Here is a 19,873-nt window from a genome sequence, read left to right as displayed (position 1 = left end):
TATTATTTGTTTTAATTCCTGACTTTATTTGTGATTCAGTAATGTTGCTGGTCACGCTGTATGGATTTAAGATATTTTGGCTTTCCACACTCAACAGTACTTAGCTGTCCACACCCCCTGTTATGGACTGGTTTGAGCCTCTCCCCTTAAATATTTATTGAAGTCTTAACCCCTAAGCCAATTGTTTTAGGAGATGGGGCCTTTAGGGACATAATTAAGATTAAATGAGGTCATGAGAGTGGGACACTAATCCAATGGAACTATTCCTTAAAAGAAGAGGAAGGGTCACCAGAGATCTCTCTCTGCGTGTGTACAGAGGAAAGACATGAGGACACAGTAAGAAGACGGCTTTCTACAAGCTAGGAGAAAAGGTTTCACTGACACCAATCCTGATAGCATCTTGGACTTGAACTTCTAGCCTCTGGAACTGTGCAAAATAAATTTCTGTTCTTCAATCCACCTAGTCTGTCGTATTTTCTTTCTTTTTTTTAAATTTATTTTTTATTGGTGTTCAATTTACCAACATACAGAATAACCCCAGTGCCCGTCACCCATTAACTCCCCCCCGCCCTCCTCCCCTTCTACCACCCCTAGTTCGTTTCCCAGAGTTAGCAGTCTTTACGTTATGTCTCCCTTTCTGATATTTCCCACACATTTCTTCTCCCTTCCCTTATATTCCCTTTCACTATTATTTATATTCCCCAAATGAATGAGAACATATAATGTTTGTCCTTCTCTGACTGACTTACTTCACTCAGCATAGTACCCTCCAGTTCCATCCACGTTGAAGCAAATAGTGGGTATTTGTCATTTCTAATAGCTGAGTAATATTCCATTGTATACATAAACCACATCTTCTTTATCCATTCATCTTTCGATGGACACCAAGACTCCTTCCACAGTTTGGCTATTGTGGACATTGCTGCTATAAACATCGGGGTGCAGGTGTCCCGGCGTTTCATTGCATCTGAATCTCTGGGGTAAATCCCCAGCAGGGCAATTGCTGGGTCGTAGAGCAGTTCTATTTTGAACTCTTTGAGGAACCTCCACACAGTTTTCCAGAGTGGCTGCACCAGTTCACATTCCCACCAACAGTGCAAGAGGGTTCCCCTTTCTCCGCATCCTCTCCAACATTTGTTGTTTCCTGCCTTGTTAATTTTCCCCATTCTCACTGGTGTGAGGTGGGATCTCATTGTGGTTTTGATTTGTATTTCCCTGATGGCAAGTGATGCAGAGCATTTTCTCATGTGCGTGTTGGCCATGTCCATGTCTTCCTCTGTGAGATTTCTCTTCATGTCTTTTGCCCATTTCATGATTGGATTGTTTGTTTCTTGGGGTTAAGTTTATCCTAGAGAAGAACACAGGCAACACCCTTTTTGAACTCGGCCACAGTAACTTCTTGCAAGATACATCCACTAAGGCAAAAGAAACAAAAGCAAAAATGAACTATTGGGACTTCATCAAGATAAGAAGCTTTTGCACAACAAAGGATACAGTCAACAAAACTAAAAGACAACTTACAGAATGGGAGAAGATATTTGCAAACGACGTATCAGATAAAGGGCTAGTTTCCAAGGTCTGTCGTATTTTCTTATGGCTGTGTCAGCAGACTAATACACCTCAATTCTGGTTTTTTTTTTTTTTTTTTGGTTGTTGTTTGTTTTGTGGTTTGTTTGTTTGTTTTTGTTTTTTTTTTTTTGTCAGATTTTATCCTCTTGGAGGGTCAGGGATGAGATGTTTATAAATTCAGTTTTGTCTCTTTTGCTATTTTGGGATCTTCTCTGAAAATATTTTCTTTCATGATTTTGCATGATGCTTGGGATCAAAATCTATATCTTTTAGAAAGAAAAATCAATTCGGTAGACTCGTGCAAAATAAGCATTTGGTGGAGTGGGGGGGGTGCCTTCAAACATGAAAATATATGGGAATCCCAGATAATTTCAAGATCTTTCTTTAATTTTCCCTAAGCTAGGAGCAGGCACATGATGTAGAGAAGCTCATTACTCACTGTAGAGCTGGTTTCTGTTATGTCTGGGCACTTGCAGATATTTGATTAATCATCCTTTCCTCCTAATGGTACCATCATTTCAGTGAGTTGTGGACATGTAGAATCTATAGCAGGAGAGTGAAGAGATCAGTACGCCCTACTATGCTATCTCCCCACGCTGTTTTTGAGATACATTGGGGCCAGAATGAACAATCAGCTATAGGATACTGAACAGGATGGTTTGAATCAAGGAAGGAAATGTTTGGAGACCGTTGTGTGATTTGCTTCATGGGGATATGTTTTTATGACTCAGGAGTGGCATCAAGAAGCTGAAAGACTAGTTAATTGCCATGGTGCTATGATCTTGGCTGAATATTTGTTACTGCTAGCAGATGTGTGAGTGTGAAACTCAGGACAGCTGAGGTCATTAAATTACAACATCAGTGTTAGCGAAGAGGATGCTACCCACTCAATTGATTTTCCAGGACTTAGTAACCAGAATCAAGACATAGGACTGAATTCTAGTCATTTAATATTGCAATGATTTATTAAACTTTGTAAATATCAGCATGTAATTTTATTTAAAATACTGTAGGGCAGGCATGGGGTGAGCCACTAGGATATTCCTTTAAGAAAAAACTTGCTGACCAGCTGTGAGAAGAACAGATAGGAGGTAATCCTCAGCTGCAGTATTTTTGGAATGTGCCACTGCATTTGCACTGAGGCTTCACACTTTTCAGGCAGCCCCTGGTCAAAAAAGGAATATTCTAGGGTCTGGTTGTGTTTACTCAACACTGGAACTTCCTTGTATTTTCTCAAGACTCCCTACAAGCTGAGGCTTTTCTTACACAGTCCTCCTTTCTCCCTTTACTTTTTTCTCCAGATATGAGACCTGCATCATGATCTGAAGACTTTCCGTTCCTACTTCTTTGCTCCTCCCCATCATTTGCAGGTATTACCCCCAATAAACCTCTTGCACTTATAATCCTCCTTTGGCATTACTTCCCAAAGGACTCAATTGACATACACTGAATAGGGTAAAATGACTAATATTTCACTGCTTTCTTAATCTCCTATCTCAGGTCTGCCAAGGGCCAAGAGAACTATGGAGCAACCCAGAAATTCGGTTGGGGCTTTTGTTACTGTATTTGAGAACCAAAAAACAGACTTCTTTTTTTTTTTTTTGTTTAACTTGATCTAACTCTCTAATTTTTAAAGAAACTAGGTTGTTCAAAATTTATTTTGCATCTAAAGTATTATCATGATTGTTTTTTTGTCTCTTCATAGTTATACGACCAAAGAACTCTCTAACTAGCTTTAACATAGCAATATTTTAAGCATAAATTTCATTATAAAGGAGCTTCACCATGGAAAGACTTATTAATCCTGTTATTGCTGTTTTTAGACCCTTGTCTAAACCAAAGCATCATTTGTGAATAAATTATGAGGTCTTTAGAACTCAGTGACAGAATTTGATGTCTTAGAAGTCTTATAGCCATCACATCTAACACCAAAGCAGGGGCATGGATGATTCATACTTCTTGCTCCATTGTGCAGCCTTCTTCTCTAAGGAAAGAGAAATCCTTGAGATGCAAGGAAGTTGAGCTCTAAACACTATCATCGGTGGCTGCTGCTTTGAGTAATGGCAGCAGCCACTCCTGGGAAATCAAAGACAGCATATCAACTTGCATTGTTGGGTTGACCATTAAATCAAAGGGGAAAATTGTGGGTGTATTAGGCCTTGAAGTTATCCAGGGCTTGATTATTATTAAGGGTTTGATCTGTGTCTTGTAGTCTTTTTAGCATCCAGAAAACCACACCATTTGCTAAGACGTTGAAAAAGAGAAGATAGTTAGGCATCTAAAATTACAATTAAGAATAATCAAGATACTTGACTATAGGAATCCTCTCTTGTTTAGGTGGATTGTAGAGAGTAATTTTGGACTGATGATCAGTCAATATTGCAACTGTTAACATGTGATTTAATATCTAAAGTTTGCACACAAGCTGATGGCTTCCATAGTTTCCCAAGACTAGATGGAAGTAAAACTCCTGGAATAAAAATCTTGTCTCTTTCTAGCTGTGTGATTCTGGACAAGTTAATGAACCTCTCTGAACCTCTGTTTTCTAATGAGTAAAGGCAGTGACCCTGGTATGAGCTCATAGAACTGCTGTGAGAAATATATGCTTCAAATAAACTTTGCACAAAGAATTTCAGACAGGAATAGCGGTAATAGTGGCAGTGAATGGAAAGCAAAAATGTATACAAAATATTGGGAAATTACTTGAAGCCTTATTACAGTACCCATTTTGTTTATTGAAACATTTTTTAAAACTGAAAATATAAGAAACTCTAGCCAGTCAAGTAATAAATGTTATTATAAATTCTGAATTAGTAGGATTAATTGAATATGGTAAATAGAGTACATTGAAAACCTTTAAGATGATCACTAAATTTACTTGAAGTATTTACTGTTGCCTTTGGTACATAATTGTGAATAAAGGTATGTTTCTCAAATATTTCTAAAGTAAATACGGTTAGCTCCATCCCCCTAAGCCTCAAGTGCATTAATAAATCTACTCAGTGTTGCTTTTTTTTTTAATTCTGAGAAGAAATTTTGAAGATCACATTGAAATAGAGCCAGATGGTCAGATGTGATTTCACATTAGGTGAATGTTCATAATTTACTTTATCCTGAAGCAACCACAAGAGCAGAAATCATGGTGAATGGCCTCCAAGAACATCAGATCCAAATAATCTCAGGGGTTTTATGTTCTGTCAAACATTTCATCAAATGGCATGAGAAACATATCTTTCATGTCCTTTTCATTTTTAAAACGGCTATATCTTTTACATTAGAGGAAAGTAGTTTTGATATGTGTTTTAAATTACTGCATATAATAACATTCTTTTCTAGAAATGTATCTTTTCCTTGTTTGAGCCAATGCGAAGGATTTTTTTTTATAAGTAGAGTTGATTCATTTAATTCTCTTTCAAATAAAACTTTTAAAATCTAAAATCACTTCTTCTATCTTAAATAAAACAAAGAAACAGTTATGATTTCAGGTGCCCATGACATTCTCAGTGTTTTCTACTGGATGGAATTTTTCAAAATTGATGAATAGGTAACATATAGTAGTCAAGATGATAACTAATCTGATTAAAAAAAAAGAAATGTGGGCTTGTGTAGCAGAAGAATTGGGAAATGTGTTATCTAAATATGTCATGGAATATATTGACTTTAATCTGTAACATATGTGAAGTTTAATCATTAAGCAATGAATTCTTTTTCTGAGGTTTGTATGGTGAATATCAATGAATATAATATTTTTTGACCTGAATGAAATGCCCGAGACCAATCTCTCAAGATTTAATTACGCACTTAAAAATCCCTAGGGTTTTTGCAGGAAGGCTTGAAGCCCATAGATCATGATCTTTGAGCATGATCTTGAATGTATTGGAAGGTGAGGCCAGTACTCAGGGCCAGCCCTATGTAGATTTTTGGAGTGGGCATTACCCACCCTCATTTACTGCTGCCCATTGCAGATCACACAAACCCAAGGTAACTTACTGCTTCCTGATGATGATGATAATTTTAAAAATAATAATAGAATAAAATACTAACATTAACTTTTAATTGATGAGTGTTTGTAAGCATCACGTGAAATATTTAAAATGAATGATTTCAAATTTCAATCTCCTTCTTTCTTCCTTCTTTCCTTCCTTCCTTCCTTCCTTCCTTCCTTCCTTCCTCCCTCCCTCCCTCCCTCCCTCCCTCCCTCCCTCTCTCTCTCTGTTTCTTTCTTTCTTTCTTTCTTTCTTTCTTTCTTTCTTTCTTTCTTTCTTTCTTTCTTTCTTTCTTTCTTTCTTTCTTCTTTCCTTTCTTCTTATTACAACCTACTACAAGCCAGGCCCTGGCCAACTTCACAGCAGTCAATGAATCCCTCACAGAACTGATGCTATAGTGGAGTGGGGAAGCAGCCAGTAGCCCACAGAGAAATAAGCCATAACCCACTGTGAGTCTGGCACAGTGGTGGAACCAGACAAGGTCATGGAATAGGGAGAAGTGGAAGTGCAAGGTGGGTCTATCTTAGATAGAATAATCAGGAAAGGCTTTTCTAAGGAGATGCCATTAGATATAAGGCTGGAAGGACACAGAAAGAGCAACCCTGAGGGAATAGCAGGTGCCATTTCCTGAAGGAGGCTGGAGCTTGCAGGTGTGAGCAAGATAGTTGAGTCCAGGGAGGCTGGAGGGTCATGTGTAGGAGAGATGGTGTGGCCAGGTAGAGCTCAGAACTTTGGATGTTCTTTAAAGAGGACTCATGGGATGCACTGAAGGATTGATAGCTGGGTGCTGACATGAGCTGACTTAGGGTTTTAAAAGATTCCTCCATCTGCAATCCAAGATGAAGAGCAGGGGAAGGAATGGCAATAGTGGGGAAACTTCTAATCAGAATAGCGCTGTAGTGCTGCCAACAATGATGGTGGTGGGAACAATGGGGCCGTACAGGAGATGGTGGACCATACATGGTTTGGAAGTTCAGCTGACTTGATTGGCAGGTGAAGTCAACACAACGGATGCCAGAAGAAAGTGTTTTAGCCTTAGCAATGTGGCCAGTGAATAGTATGTAAAATTTGGGTGAAGAAGGGATTTTAGGGATGAAGTACAGGGGATTTAGCTTAGACATATTAATTTTGAGATATTTGGACCTCTACTGTGAGATTTCAGGCTGCATATTAGATATGAGTCCACAATGCCTTATCCACAATTCAAGAACCCATAAATCTCCAAGAAATGAGAACTTCTTCATAACTCTTTGACAGCAGAATCTGACTAGAACCAACATGAGCCTCCTGACAGCCCTGGTTTATCCCCCTGAGAATGTTCATATATTCAAAGCAGTTATTGATATAGTTGATTACAGGGTGGTTACCTAGACCCCAGTGGGGATACAACATGCCCTGTTCAGCAGATTAATTTTCTAAGAGCCCTAAGGTTGAAACATCTTTGTGTCTCCCTGCCATGCCTCTGGATTTTGCATAGATCTGTGGATTTCTATAGAAGTCTGCAAGTCAGTGGTAATGGCAAACATTGAGATGCATGTTTCAATGTGGATCCCCAAGGGACAAGGATAAGGGGGATTTGGAAAAGTCATGATCACTTTCTTAAGTTTTCAGTGAGATTTTTAGCAAGAAAGACTTGACCCCTTGAAAACTCCAGCATGCCCTGAAAGATTGGTAGGAGGATGTAAGCTTTGCTTGGGATCTCTCTACAGAGTATCACCAGCCCTGGCAAACAGTCTATTAAGCTTAGTGCCTGTACTCTGATTTGGCAGGAGAAATCATGCCTTCCGATTCAATGATCCTGATTTTAATGGTTTGGCCTATCTCTTTGACCAGAGCTTTCAGGGACTGCTTTTTATGATATCTGGTTACTAATCCATGTCTTTCAACTGTCAACCAGTGAGACATTTTGGAAAGAAATTGAAACGATGTCACCAAGTTGGATAAATCATATGTGGTGTTTTTTTTCTAAATATGCTTCCCCACCCACACTTAGTATGTGCTAATTGTGGGGCAATTTGAAAATACATAAAAGACTACAAAGAATAAAATGAATATTGCTTACAGTCCCATGATGGAGAAAACCTTTGTGATGTTTTTGATATTTTCCTTACAGTTTTTGTCTTTAAATGTTGGCTCTGTATCTATGTATTTCTGTATTCACATAGCTGAAGTATTAGAGTATATTCGGGTTTGTGTTCTGTTTTTCTTTCAATATTCTCAGATTGTCATATTTCATTCTCAGGAAAGAAGCCTAAAAATAAAATGATGGTGCCGATCTGTTAGTTCACACTGAGAAATGGATAAGCAGGCCTCTCCTCCCTGAGCCAGCGCACACACGCTGCCAAGAAGCCCTGTGAGTACAGAAAAGACAGAATAGAACAGGAACACAAACATCATTTCACAATGGATCTTCTGGACCTACGCCTTCCTTAACTTTTTCTCTCCCTTGGCTTTGTTTCCTATCTTTCATGGTTTTTTTTGTGACTCTCTAAGTCATGTCTGACTCTACTTCTCATTTTTTACCTTAGGATAAATAGTTTGAAGTCAAAGACCTAGGTCATAGAACATGAACTTTTTGTTTGAATTTTTTCATTACAGCATCTTTCTCATGAAATGATATATTAGCATTATAACATTTGGAAAACATAGAAAAAGAACATGAAAAGATAAATCCAAAATATTCCTGTCACCCAGAGAAAATGGTCACTTCTGTGCCATGTATTGTCCCATCTGATTTTGTGTGCCTGCACTTCTGCTTCTTTTATTCATATTACTTACTGTTACATTGTTTTTTTCCCCTTTATCATTAGATATTATTTGAAAACATGATTTAATGGCCCTTGTTCTCCCAGCTCGTAATGTATTTGGCCATTTCTCTTCCATTGAGTCTATTGAACTGTTTTTTAACTTTTTGCTATTTCAAATACTACTACCATAAACATCCTCACATTGACTCTTTGAACCTCTTGTAGCCTCATCCCACAGTCAGGACTGAGGACACTGAATGAAACCAGGGACATGGAGATGGGCTTCTTTAGGTTGAGGTCAGCACACTTGTATCCGCTGGGCAATTGTAACTAAAGAGGTGCTTCTCTGGGTGGATGGATCTCAAAGACATGTTTCCCCTGAGAGGACTGATAATAAAACAATGCCCCCTTCTTAGGGCTGGCACAGCCTTGCCAGGCACACAGCCTGGCAGAACGTGGGCTAGATTTCTGGGCCCACCTTCCTGGCCAAATGCTTTTGTTGCACTAGACAATCTGTCCAGCCTTACCTAACTGCTGTGGTGCATGTGACTTTTTACCCAAAGGCACAGAGCTAGTAAGTAAATGGTAGAGCTGGTTGGGAGATCCAAAGTTGATCAATTCCAAATCTATTGTTCCTTTAACTATCTATAGCCACCCTCCTGACCAGATCAAGAAGCCAGCGATCTAGGGTTTCTGTACTTCTTTACGCGTGGTATTCATGACATGGCACCAGGATGTTCATAGTACCTTTAGTTTTTGGAAAAGCAGTCACCGCAGGATTACCTAACATTCCATTCAGGCAATCACCTGTATTGTCTGGCTTTCTAAATTCCCCCAAACTTTGTAAAATAAAGTGCCTGAATTTATGGACTCAAGTTAAACACACACACACACACACACACACACACACACACACCAAAAAACAACTAAACTAACTGTGGTCTTTAGGATTCTTGGAAAATGTCCCCTTCACTAATTCAACTGGAAACAGCACATATTTTGAACACGATCTTAGCATTCACAATACATAGAGTAACTCAATTACTGGAGGGATCACTACAGTTTCTGACATTCCACCAGGATGTTCCAGAATCTTATCTCAACCTTGTCATGGTTTTCCTTGCAGAATTTGGAAAGTAACTTCTACCCACAGGCAGATCGAGGATGAGAAAATGACAGTGCAGTGAGAACTGAAGACTTAATGTGTCCATTTTATGTCTTTAAACCAATCCTCTCTGTTGCATATTTTGACACATGGTTTTTAGATATACATTCATCAGTCTTTGCAAAGTTGGAAGTTGATTCAAAGCCAGATGTTCAGAAATAGAATGCCAAGGCAATTGTAATTTTCTATCCTTTAATTTTTGTACAGTAACTTCATTGTAAAAATTGTTCTAGCCTGATGGGTATCATTGAAAACCAGGCAAAAAGCATGGGTCCAGGAGAGAATCCCTCAGATTATTTATTAAACAGGCGTACGCAGCACTAAAACAAACATTCCTTCGGGTCTGGCACTGGTGTTAGGTGGACTTCCTCTGCATTCTCTTTGAACTTTTTACTTCAAAATAATTTCAGGCTTAAAGAAAGGTTGAGAAAACAGGGCAAAGAACGCTCCTGTATCTTCACCAGTATTTTCAAAATTTTGACACATTTCCTATATTGTTCTCTATCTCTCTTCAGTGCATACTTTCTAAAACCAGGAATGTTCTTGCAGGTAACCATGATATAATATCAAAATTGGGAAAATAATGTGCCTATAATGCTATTATTTAATCCCTTATCCTTATTTTAATTTCACCTGGAGGACACGACCCCAATCAGGGAGTAAAGTTAACATCACCCACCACGGGGCCAGTTGACCACCTTAATCTGTAATGTGATGTCCTGAGAGGGACACAACGTCACATCTGTGATGTTCCTTCAAGAATGCATCAGCTGTATCTCTTCTTAGGGAAACAGACCCACGGTGAGGTCTGGACAGGACTCCTCACAAGTGCCAGCGTCACCAATACAAAACAAGTAGCCACTTCCACAAAGACATAAGGGACAAGTTGTTCCAAAGGAACAGCCACAGCAGCTCTATCATTAGGAATTGTTGGAGCAGATGATTAACCAAATGATCAACAACTGGATGGGGTCCCAGGAAATCAATCCTCACTCATTCTTAAGGAACTGAACTGGCACTTAGCACAAACACGCGCACACTGGCCCCCGTGGGGCGGCGCAGACGGCCCGACGAGCCTGTAGACAGTCCCACGTAAGCAGTCAGCCCCAGGGTTAGGCCGGCGGGTTAGCCCCAGGGTCAGGCCGGCGGGGACCCCCGCCCTGGAGCTGGAGAAGCCCGGGACAGCGCGTGCCCAGGACAGCACGCAGCTCAGGCCGCAGGGCCTCCCTGTTCCCATCCCCGCGCTCTGGGAATGAGCAGATTTGTCCAGCGCAATAACCAGGAGATTTAGGGGCATTTATAGAGCACTTGGCGAGATTTTCATTACATGTTCTTTATATTATATAATTATGATAAGAAAAATAAAATACGACCCTTTTAGGGAAATATTAAACATAGATTTAGTATAAACCTTCTACATGAAGGTTTATACTCCCACCGCCCTCCCCCAACTCTTTAATGAGAAACTTGAACTTGCCCCTGTGATCTGACTTTGTCAGGTTTTATGCTTGATAGGGCTTTATGAAATTCCTCCTCCACCTCAGAACCAGGTTTCTTGGGTCTGAAGCTTATACAGTTTCAGAGACTGGGGAGACTTTAGGAGAATAGAAAATAGCAAATAGCAAACCAGGTAGGAAAGTTAGTATTTACTTAGAATGAGAAAAGTCATAATAAATCACTGGAGGCTTATAGATAGAGGCCTGCATCAGAACTGCTCATATGGAAAGCTTTCTGCTTGATATCTGGCTTCCCCTCCCAACCTAGAATATTCTATAACTCCCAGCAACCCTGCCAGCACTCATAGGGTCTGGTGAAAGCAAGGCACTCTGGACCTCAAACCTGATCAGCTCCACAATAATCACACCATTCTATAATCACCGTAACGGAGACCATTTGTTGACTCAAGTAGGTAACATACAATGGCCATTGGACTTCCATTCAAAAATGAACAACAGTTGAAATATTAGACTCAAAAGCTCCTGCTTTTCTTTAATGGAGAAATGAACTATTATAGTTTCTTATGATAAGGAGTATGGATTTCCAATCCACTCAATTTCTATGTATCAGGCAAGGACTTTGAAAGAGTAACAAGGCTCTATTTTGTAGGACACACATGTCTAGTTATAGCAGGCACCCTGCAGCTGGTTTGGATCAGAAGGGTACTTCAGCCACTTGGTTTCTGATGTACTAGAGCTGAAGTGATACTAGAGAGGACGCTCCAAGACCTCCCCACTCCCAGCTACCTGGGCTGCACTTCCAGCCCCAAGGCCTCCTAGGGCACAGCAACACAGCCTCTCCCACAGCTGCCCCTGTCCTGCACTCAACCTGCACAAGTACCCGGCAGGTGAATGGGCATAGACTTGGCTCTAGCAAGGATGCCATTCATCACGAGGGACTCCAAGGTAAACCAAATCCTACTTTCCTAATCCTCTGTCCTACAAGCCCTAATCAGGCTGCTTTGGGGTCAGATCCAACCAGCCACACTGTCAGTGGAGGGTATAGAAGCACAGCTGGTTTCCTCACACAGGCAGTGGGCAGGTCTGCTCTAGTGGTCAGGGTGCTCCGTGGTCACAGAAGCTTAGGTCAAAATCACAGATAATGTACATGAAAGGGGTTTTAAAAATGGTCAGTTAGTCTCAGACAGATTTCTGGTCAAGCTTCCTGGAGTAGAAACTCTAAGAACAATGCCTCTGATGTGGAGAAAAAGTCAGAGGAGCAGCAACAGAGCAAAAGAAAGAAGCTTTACACAGATGGCCAAACTCTGACAGGGAAAGAGAGATGATATTTTCCAGCAGTTTTCAACCCTCTGTTGCAGTATGGCATAGAGGACAGTATGTGACTGAGGGCAAGTATCTGCCAGTTGGGCAAATCACTTTGGTAAGTCTGTTGCATCATTTGTAGAACCAGCTTCACAAGATTCCCATCTCAGCCATTATGAAGATCAAATGTGAGGCTTTCTTTGTAAATGACTGGGGAAGGTTTGTGTTTATTTTTCTCTTTATGTGACTGTAGAAATGTCTGATGTTCAAGTTCACCTATAGTAGACCATTGATAAAAGCCACACATTTTTATTATCACAACTCATTTAATCTCAGAAATAAACACATACACCCGCTGAATCCCTTGAGAAGAGCTGAGAGAATAGTGTTCTGTCTCCACCTCTCCATTGTGGTGATGGAGGTTTTCACACAGGTTTACCTGAGCATCCAAACCAGACTAAAAGGAAGGAAAAGTTACAAAAATACCACATAGTTGCAGCCTTAAGCAACACTGTAAGGATGAGAAAATATTTGTAGAGAGGATGGTTGAGCCCCTCAGAGATTAATGGCACCTATCTGTCTCTGTATTATTTTATTTTATTTGATATGCATCTACTGTAGCACTAGCTGGGGGAGTCACTTTTCCTTTTCCCTAATCTTCCTGGATTTCCATCCAGCTCCTGCCCTGGAGGCCCCCCTACCCCACCCCACCCCCAAACCACATGCCCAAAATGGCTCCTCAATTTGCAGTTCCCAAGGGGGTATCTCAGAGCTCGGTTCTCATTTCTTCCCATGTCAGCCTGGATTTATACAGCCTTCCTGCAGGGTTTCCTGCTCCATGCTGCTGCAGAGTATTCACAAACTTGCCACAGTTTAATGGCCAAACCTCATATTTAAAATATTATAGATACAAAGAGAGGAATAAATAATTCTCAGTAATGGGCCATTGAGGCCTGGCGGTGGTGTCAGCCTGAAGCTGTGGACAGTTGAAGTCTCAGGTCTTGGCAGTGGAACATAAAGAGTAGCGTGGCTTTGCTTGGGGAAAGCCTGTTTGTGACTCTCCTGCTTCTTTTGGGTCTGGGGTGAAGAAGACCCTCAGAAAGAATTTTGGTTAGAAACCTGAAGCCAACAAGCAGTCATGGCCTCCCAAGATCATTCCCTTTGCCAAAGGTGAAGTGAAAGTGCAGGAACTCCACATTTTTGGGAAACTTTGTTCCAATATGTTCACTGATCACCACCTAAAATGAAATAACAAACAGTTTCCTCCTTCCCTGTCAATGTCTCGAGTATTTATTAGTCATTTAGCTGGGTTTCCAAATTGTCATGTTATAGTAAACCAAACACCAATGGGAATAAAAAGTGTGTTAAAAATAAGAATTTTAGGGATCCCTGGGTGGCTCAGCGGTTGAGCATCTGCCTTCAGCTCAGGGCGTGATCCCGGAGTCCTGGGATCGAGTCCCACATCAGGCTTCCTGCATGGAGCCTGCCTCTCCCTCTGCCTTTTTTCTCTGCCTCTCTCTCTGGATCTCTAATGAATAAATAAATAAAATCTTTTTAAAAAATGAGAATTTTAAAAAATAAGTTTTTTTTAATTGAGGGGAAAAAACACACAAATGAAAATAGAAAACAAGCTTATTGTGAATCAAATATAAATTTTGTCTAGATAGATTAGGTATTTTCTTTCAATTCCTAAATCCTTTTTTTCAAAGATTTTATTTATTCATTTATTTGACAGAAAATGAGAGAGAGAGAGAGAGAGAGAGAGGGAGGGGGAGAGAGGAAGAAAGAGAAAGAGAGAGATAGAGCATAAGCAGGCAGAGAGGCAGGCAGAGGGAGAGAAAGAGGGGGAAGCAGGCTTCCCAGGACCATGACCTGAGCCGAAGTGGATGCTTAACCCATTGAGCCACCGAGGTGTCCCTAAGTCCTATTGATGTATATTCATTTAATATCTATGATATAATTTGTAGCAGGAGTGTGTGTATATGCATTGTTAGAACAGGAAAAAATAATATACCGAATGTAAACAGAATGAAATGATTTTTCTTAATTTTTTGAAGTAATTTTTTGGTACTAGCTCTCCTGCAACAATTTCCATCTGCAACTTTATCTTTAGAAGTTTTAATTAGTTTTTAATTTCACCACTTGATTTTGATGAATGCTGTTGGCAGTGGATTCAGATGGCAAGGGACAGGTTTAATCAATTGCAAGTGGCTCCTATAACCTTTGGTTTGGGAAGTAAATAGGAGGAGAGCAGAAACTCAGTGGCACATTCTCTTCTCTTTCAAACATATGTTCTTATTTAATAAATTCTCTCTCAAATAAAATAAGCCTATAGTTATTGGCGGTCAGTTTCATGTAATAGGAGCTACTACAGTTTCCCATTTAAAAAAAAATAACAAGACTGCAATAAAACAAGCAGTGAGTCACTTTATTGGGTATGAAGTAATAAACCAGTGGTTATAATGATAACTTCTATGACGTGCTTTAGAGGAAAACAACCTTGATTGTTTTGTTCAGTTGGAGGTAGGACTTCTTAGCTTCGTGGCACAGAAAACCGGTAGGTGATCAGATTCCGTCACTGTGCTGTGTTCTCACAGCTACTGGAAGTCTTGGCTCTCAGCAATTATCACAGCCATAATCAATTCATAATGAAGTGTGTCATGTGTTGCTTAATGTCTCAGTCTTTCATAAAACTCTGCATCGGGGCAAGAACTACTGGGCTTCAGTAGCTGAATTCCTGTGTGCATGCATGAATGATTGGCATCCACGGGTGGGAGAAAGACAAAGAGAATGGGGGAAGGAAATGGAAAGAAAGAAGAAAGGAAAAGACAGAGAAGGCAGCTGAAAAAGAATGGAAGAAAGGAATGATAAAGACAAGAAAGGAGAAAAAGGAAAGAAAGAAAAAAAAGAGAAGAAAGAAAGGTCTTATTTATTCGAAACCTACCATCTGGAGATTGTGTCAAGCTTAGTTTACTCTTCACAAGATCTATATCAAATAGGTATTTCTAGCCGTGCTTATCTGTTAAAAGCAAGCAAACCATAGCACTGGTAAAGGGTTCCCAGCGCCTGCTTCCCAAGCTCCCTCTGCTGCACCTTGCCGCCAGCCTCCCACAGCCTCCCAGGACGCAGAGGCAGTAAATGAGAGCAAAGGCATTTCAACCATCAAGTGCTGCTGAGTGCTGGGTGCTCGGACACACCTCATCCCTGCAAGTTCACACGGTTGGGAACCCACAGGGTGACCCATCCCGGGTACCAGAGATGAAGCCAGAACGTCATTACTCCTGGCAGGAACCATACTTTGCGGACAACCTGAGAACTGTGGCTGGACATGGGTTCTAGTCCCCTGGAAATGATATTGAACGCCCGGGGAAATTCTCTTAAAGAAGCAATAATTCTCGGCTGGATATTAACCAGGTCTATGACATACAGAGCTGCCACGTCATCTTCTCATTTCGCTCGCTCTAACCCTGCAGAACGTTTCTAATACAGCAAGGGTGTTTGGTGAAATACGACTTTCTGATTGAGTGAATGCCTGCAGGCCCCGTGATAAACAGCAGTTCAAGCACGCTGTGGCTTTTAATGAGGGACAAGTGCCAAAGCCTGCAGATGAGTTTGTAGCATGCATGCCTTTGTTTGCAACTCCTTTCCCCTCCCCTGCCCTCCAACCCGATTATCTGTTTATTTTTCTTCACATCTATGATCGGTAGCTTTTCTATAGCGAACTTCAGTGTTTTTACCTGCCTTGTAATCATTCTGTTTTTTTCTCTGTCTCCTTGCTCTCAGATGCCAGGTTATTTTTGACTCCAAGGCAGTTTTATAGAAAAGAAGTTTTAAAGAAACATTTACTGTGTGGCAGGATTGGTGTAAGCCCATTGGCATGGAATAGTTGGAAGTCTATACACCTTATCACTTTGGTCTCTCCCTTCTTTTTATTATCCTTTTTTGGTTTCTATTACTAACATATTTCATTTTCTTCCAGTGTATTTTTCCAGTACTAAAGCTATGCTTTTTTTAGGTCTACCTAGAAAATTTTCAGTTACATCATTTGCACAAATATGTTGATGTTAACATTGAAAAACCTCTTTGCTTGCAGTTGTATATTTTATTTGGCTAAAAATGGCTCATGTCTAATACATTACATGTCCTTTGGTGATACTATTTAAGCGAGAAATTCCAAAACTCACAAATACCGAATAGCCAAAAGCTCCAAAGCTGTGCATGAACACTAAACATGCCATATATCTCCTCCTTTTCCAAACAGAAATAGATTTCTCTCTGATTTGTTTGATAAATTTGACCCAAGATTTCCATTTGGAGTTATTGGAGTTCCTACTGTTTTTCTGTGTGTTGGTGGGCCAAGGCCTAATCACCCCGAAGCCCCACGGAGGCCATAAATTATAGCGATGAGGTGAAGCTTTGTATTCCTTCGACTACAGAAGAAGGGCCATTTTGCTGCAGCCTATTTTGACAGGCATGAATTTAATTCATTGTTTTATGACAGATGGGAAAAGTGTACATGCTCATAGTACTGATTTATGGTCATTTGGGTCTGGAGGATTCTATAATTTGCAACTAATGTGAAAACAGATGGATAGGCAGACACCAAAGGTTAGGCTGACCCGTGGGTTCTCTCCCCTGGTTACAAATGGCGTCCATATGCGTCCAACCTCTCTGGGTGAGGTCTTCGCCGGGAGGACCAGACTCTGTAGAGCCCGCTGCACTTCTTTTTTCTTTTCCTGAGTAAGTCAGTGAAAGTGAAATTTGGGGAACGTTTCTAAGCCTCAGTATTTCAAGAGTCCTTAGGTGCCTTCAGAACCTGTGGGATTCTTCTTTTTCTTTTGTTTCTTTTCAAATTAAAAGGCACTTGCCTAAGGTGTACACAATAGGTTCATTATTATCCAAACAAATAATACCATCTAAAGGCTTCAGTGGCTGTTTTCATTCCAATTGACAAATTTATTTTAATAGAATGATTGATTGAAAACCAGCAGTTGGGGAGTTTCAAAGGAAATACCTTGAGCTGGGTCCGGGTGTGTATTTTTGTGAGAAATGAGTTTGGGCTTAGATAAATGAATTTCTACTTTACAAATGATTTTTCGTTTTTAGAAAATAAGTGGATTATCAAGAGGAATTGCTAGGTTGATGCTAAAAGTATTTAATGCATTTTTGACTATTAGATGATTTCGCCAAAGAAGAAACAACAATGATTGTATCTCTTTTTTTGAAGAAAGAAAGAAATTTTAGACCTTCAGTAACAAGGTAAATCCATAGTTAATTTCTGTTGAATTGGTACTAGTAATCCAAAGCTGTAATGTTAAGAAATTGTTATTTTGTTATTGATTACCATCTTCAATCAGAATAACATTATTATTAACTTCATTTTTATAATATTTCAATATTAAAACTAAACAGGTTATTAATTTTAGTTCTGAAGATGGAATAAAGTTATGTTTAATTCCATTTCATTTTGAAAATTGGAAATGTAGATTTCCATTCCCTAAACCAAGAATACAAAATTCAGGTATGATTAAGGACTGGTTTAGTCTCGATGAAATCAACATTTTGGCAATAAAAGCCAGAAGACATAATGTTTTACAGTGTTAAAATATTGCTTTGTTTTATTCTGATTTAAAGCTACATGTTACACCAGTGCAAGGGCTGCTCCTGAGGTTTAACCAACACAAAACTATCTGTTGGTTCAATTAACAGGACATTGGCAACTTCGCAGGGCTCCGTGAAGATAGCAGTATTAACCTCACTTCACATACCCACTTTTGTACATTTACCCTGGGAAGGGGAAAATTTAACTCACTGGTAACTAATTTTAAGTGGCATCTAGAAAAAAATAAGCCAAGTAAACCAAATTAAGTGTTTTCTTACAGTTGTCTACTTAACCGTAGCTCCTCTTTAATCACTGAAAGAAAATCGTGTGCATGTACTTTTAAATGCTTCACTTACACAAGGACCTTCAGGCTGGGGCTGCCTATGTTAGACAGTAGCTACCACCATCTCATTGCTGGGTCAAATGTGGGTGGCCTCATCAGAAGATAACAAAAAGAATCATATGAAAGCCGGTGAGATAACAAAGTCCAATATCTGACCTTAAAAACTTTCTCCTGGTCCAAATGTTTCATATTTAGTAAACATTCAGATTATTGATATAAGAGCAGCCTAATTTACAATGTCACTTGATAACAAAACAGATACACACTGGGTATTATATGTAAGTGGTGGGTCATTAAATTCTACTCCTGAAAGTAATATTACACTATGTTAACTAACGAGAATTCATTTTTACTTACTTATTTTTTTTAAGATTTTATTTATTTATTCATGAGAAACATAGAGAAAGGCAGAGACACAGGCAGAAGGAGAAGCAGGCTCCTGTGGGGACTCGATCCCTGGATCCTGGGATCATGACCTGAGAGTTAAAGGCAGATGCCCAACTGCTGAGCCACCCCAGTGCCCCAACTAACTAGAATTTAAATAAAAACTTGAAACATGAAAAAACAACAGGTAGGAGAGACATCTTTTTATTCTGTACTTTTTTAAATGGCTGTGGTAAATTTCACATATGTATTCATGTCAACTGCATGGATAGGGTCATATCTCAACCCCACCAGGGCTTGAGATATCTCACCTTGTTGACACATAACCTGTCCCTGCTCCCAACTATCGTGCACCACACCTGTCGCTGCCTGTGCTTCATTTTCGTCCATCATCCAGAGCCCTATCTCCTCTCCAACCTCTTCAATTACTCAGCAGTATCAGTGCTAGGGATTGGACGATGATCAAGAGTTCCAGGACCCCTGCATTGTGGGGTACATGATCTCCCTGGAAGAATTTAGCTCTCCCTCTCCACGTTCCTCCAGTTCCCTAGGGCATATCTCTTCTAAGCACTTGCCCTCTCGGGAGGTTGGTTATTCTTATCTTTCTCTTTTATTAAGGACCTCACTTGATTATATTAACTTTGAAATCTATTACCTACTTCAGTGCCTGGGACAAATAGTTGTTCAATAAAAATTAATTGAAGGTTAAATATGTGAAAGAAAACTGAATTCAGCTCCATGATGATAGCAAACAGGCTTCATGAAGTAAAGTACAAGTAAATCCATAATATATACATACTAATAAAATGATTTCAGTAATAACTATATGCAAAGAAACCAATTTTATAATTATTTTTAAATTTTTTAAACTATTGCTTGCATTATTTTATTGCTCAAATAATGTGTATTTACATCCTTATTGGCAGCATTCCTGCAATTCATATAAAATAAAAGTCAACTTCTTTGGCTTCTTCCTCTCCCCATATATTTCTCCTGAGGGCACCAAAGTTACAGTTTATGAATAATCTTCCATACTTTCTCCTTTGTATTTACAAAAAGTTATATGGAATATATAGGTAAATCATTCTATCTTGGTTTATATATTTTTGTTTCTAATAAATAGATAGCGGACACTGGCAGTATGCCTGGGATTTTTCTGTGTTTAACATGGTTTACTCATTTGATGATCAGGACAACCTTACACAATAGGTACTGTCATTGCACTTGTCTTACAAATGAGAAAACCAAGGGCAGGGAAGTTAACCGACGTGCCCAAGGCAGTGAATGATGCAATGAGGGCAGGGAGGCAAGCAGTCTG

At 39.7% G+C, this 19,873-nt stretch overlaps 1 long non-coding RNA gene across 1 annotated transcript in view; it reads left to right on the top strand.

Annotated features, from left to right (window-relative positions):
• The window catches only part of LOC140617826 (uncharacterized), a 95,932-nt gene that overhangs the window by 47,935 nt on the left and 28,124 nt on the right, over nt 1-19,873 (top strand). The window contains exons 7-9 of the long non-coding RNA XR_012017968.1: nt 2,871-2,939; nt 7,798-7,908; nt 17,404-17,485. This is a non-coding gene — a long non-coding RNA (uncharacterized lncRNA). The remainder of the gene's footprint in view (nt 1-2,870; nt 2,940-7,797; nt 7,909-17,403; nt 17,486-19,873) is intronic.

Source organism: Canis lupus, chromosome 26 (assembly GCF_048164855.1).
Source record: "Canis lupus baileyi chromosome 26, mCanLup2.hap1, whole genome shotgun sequence".
Taxonomy (NCBI): Eukaryota; Metazoa; Chordata; class Mammalia; order Carnivora; family Canidae; genus Canis; species Canis lupus.
The sequence above is the reverse complement of the archived record's forward strand: the minus strand, read 5'-3'. Positions and strand labels throughout refer to the sequence as shown.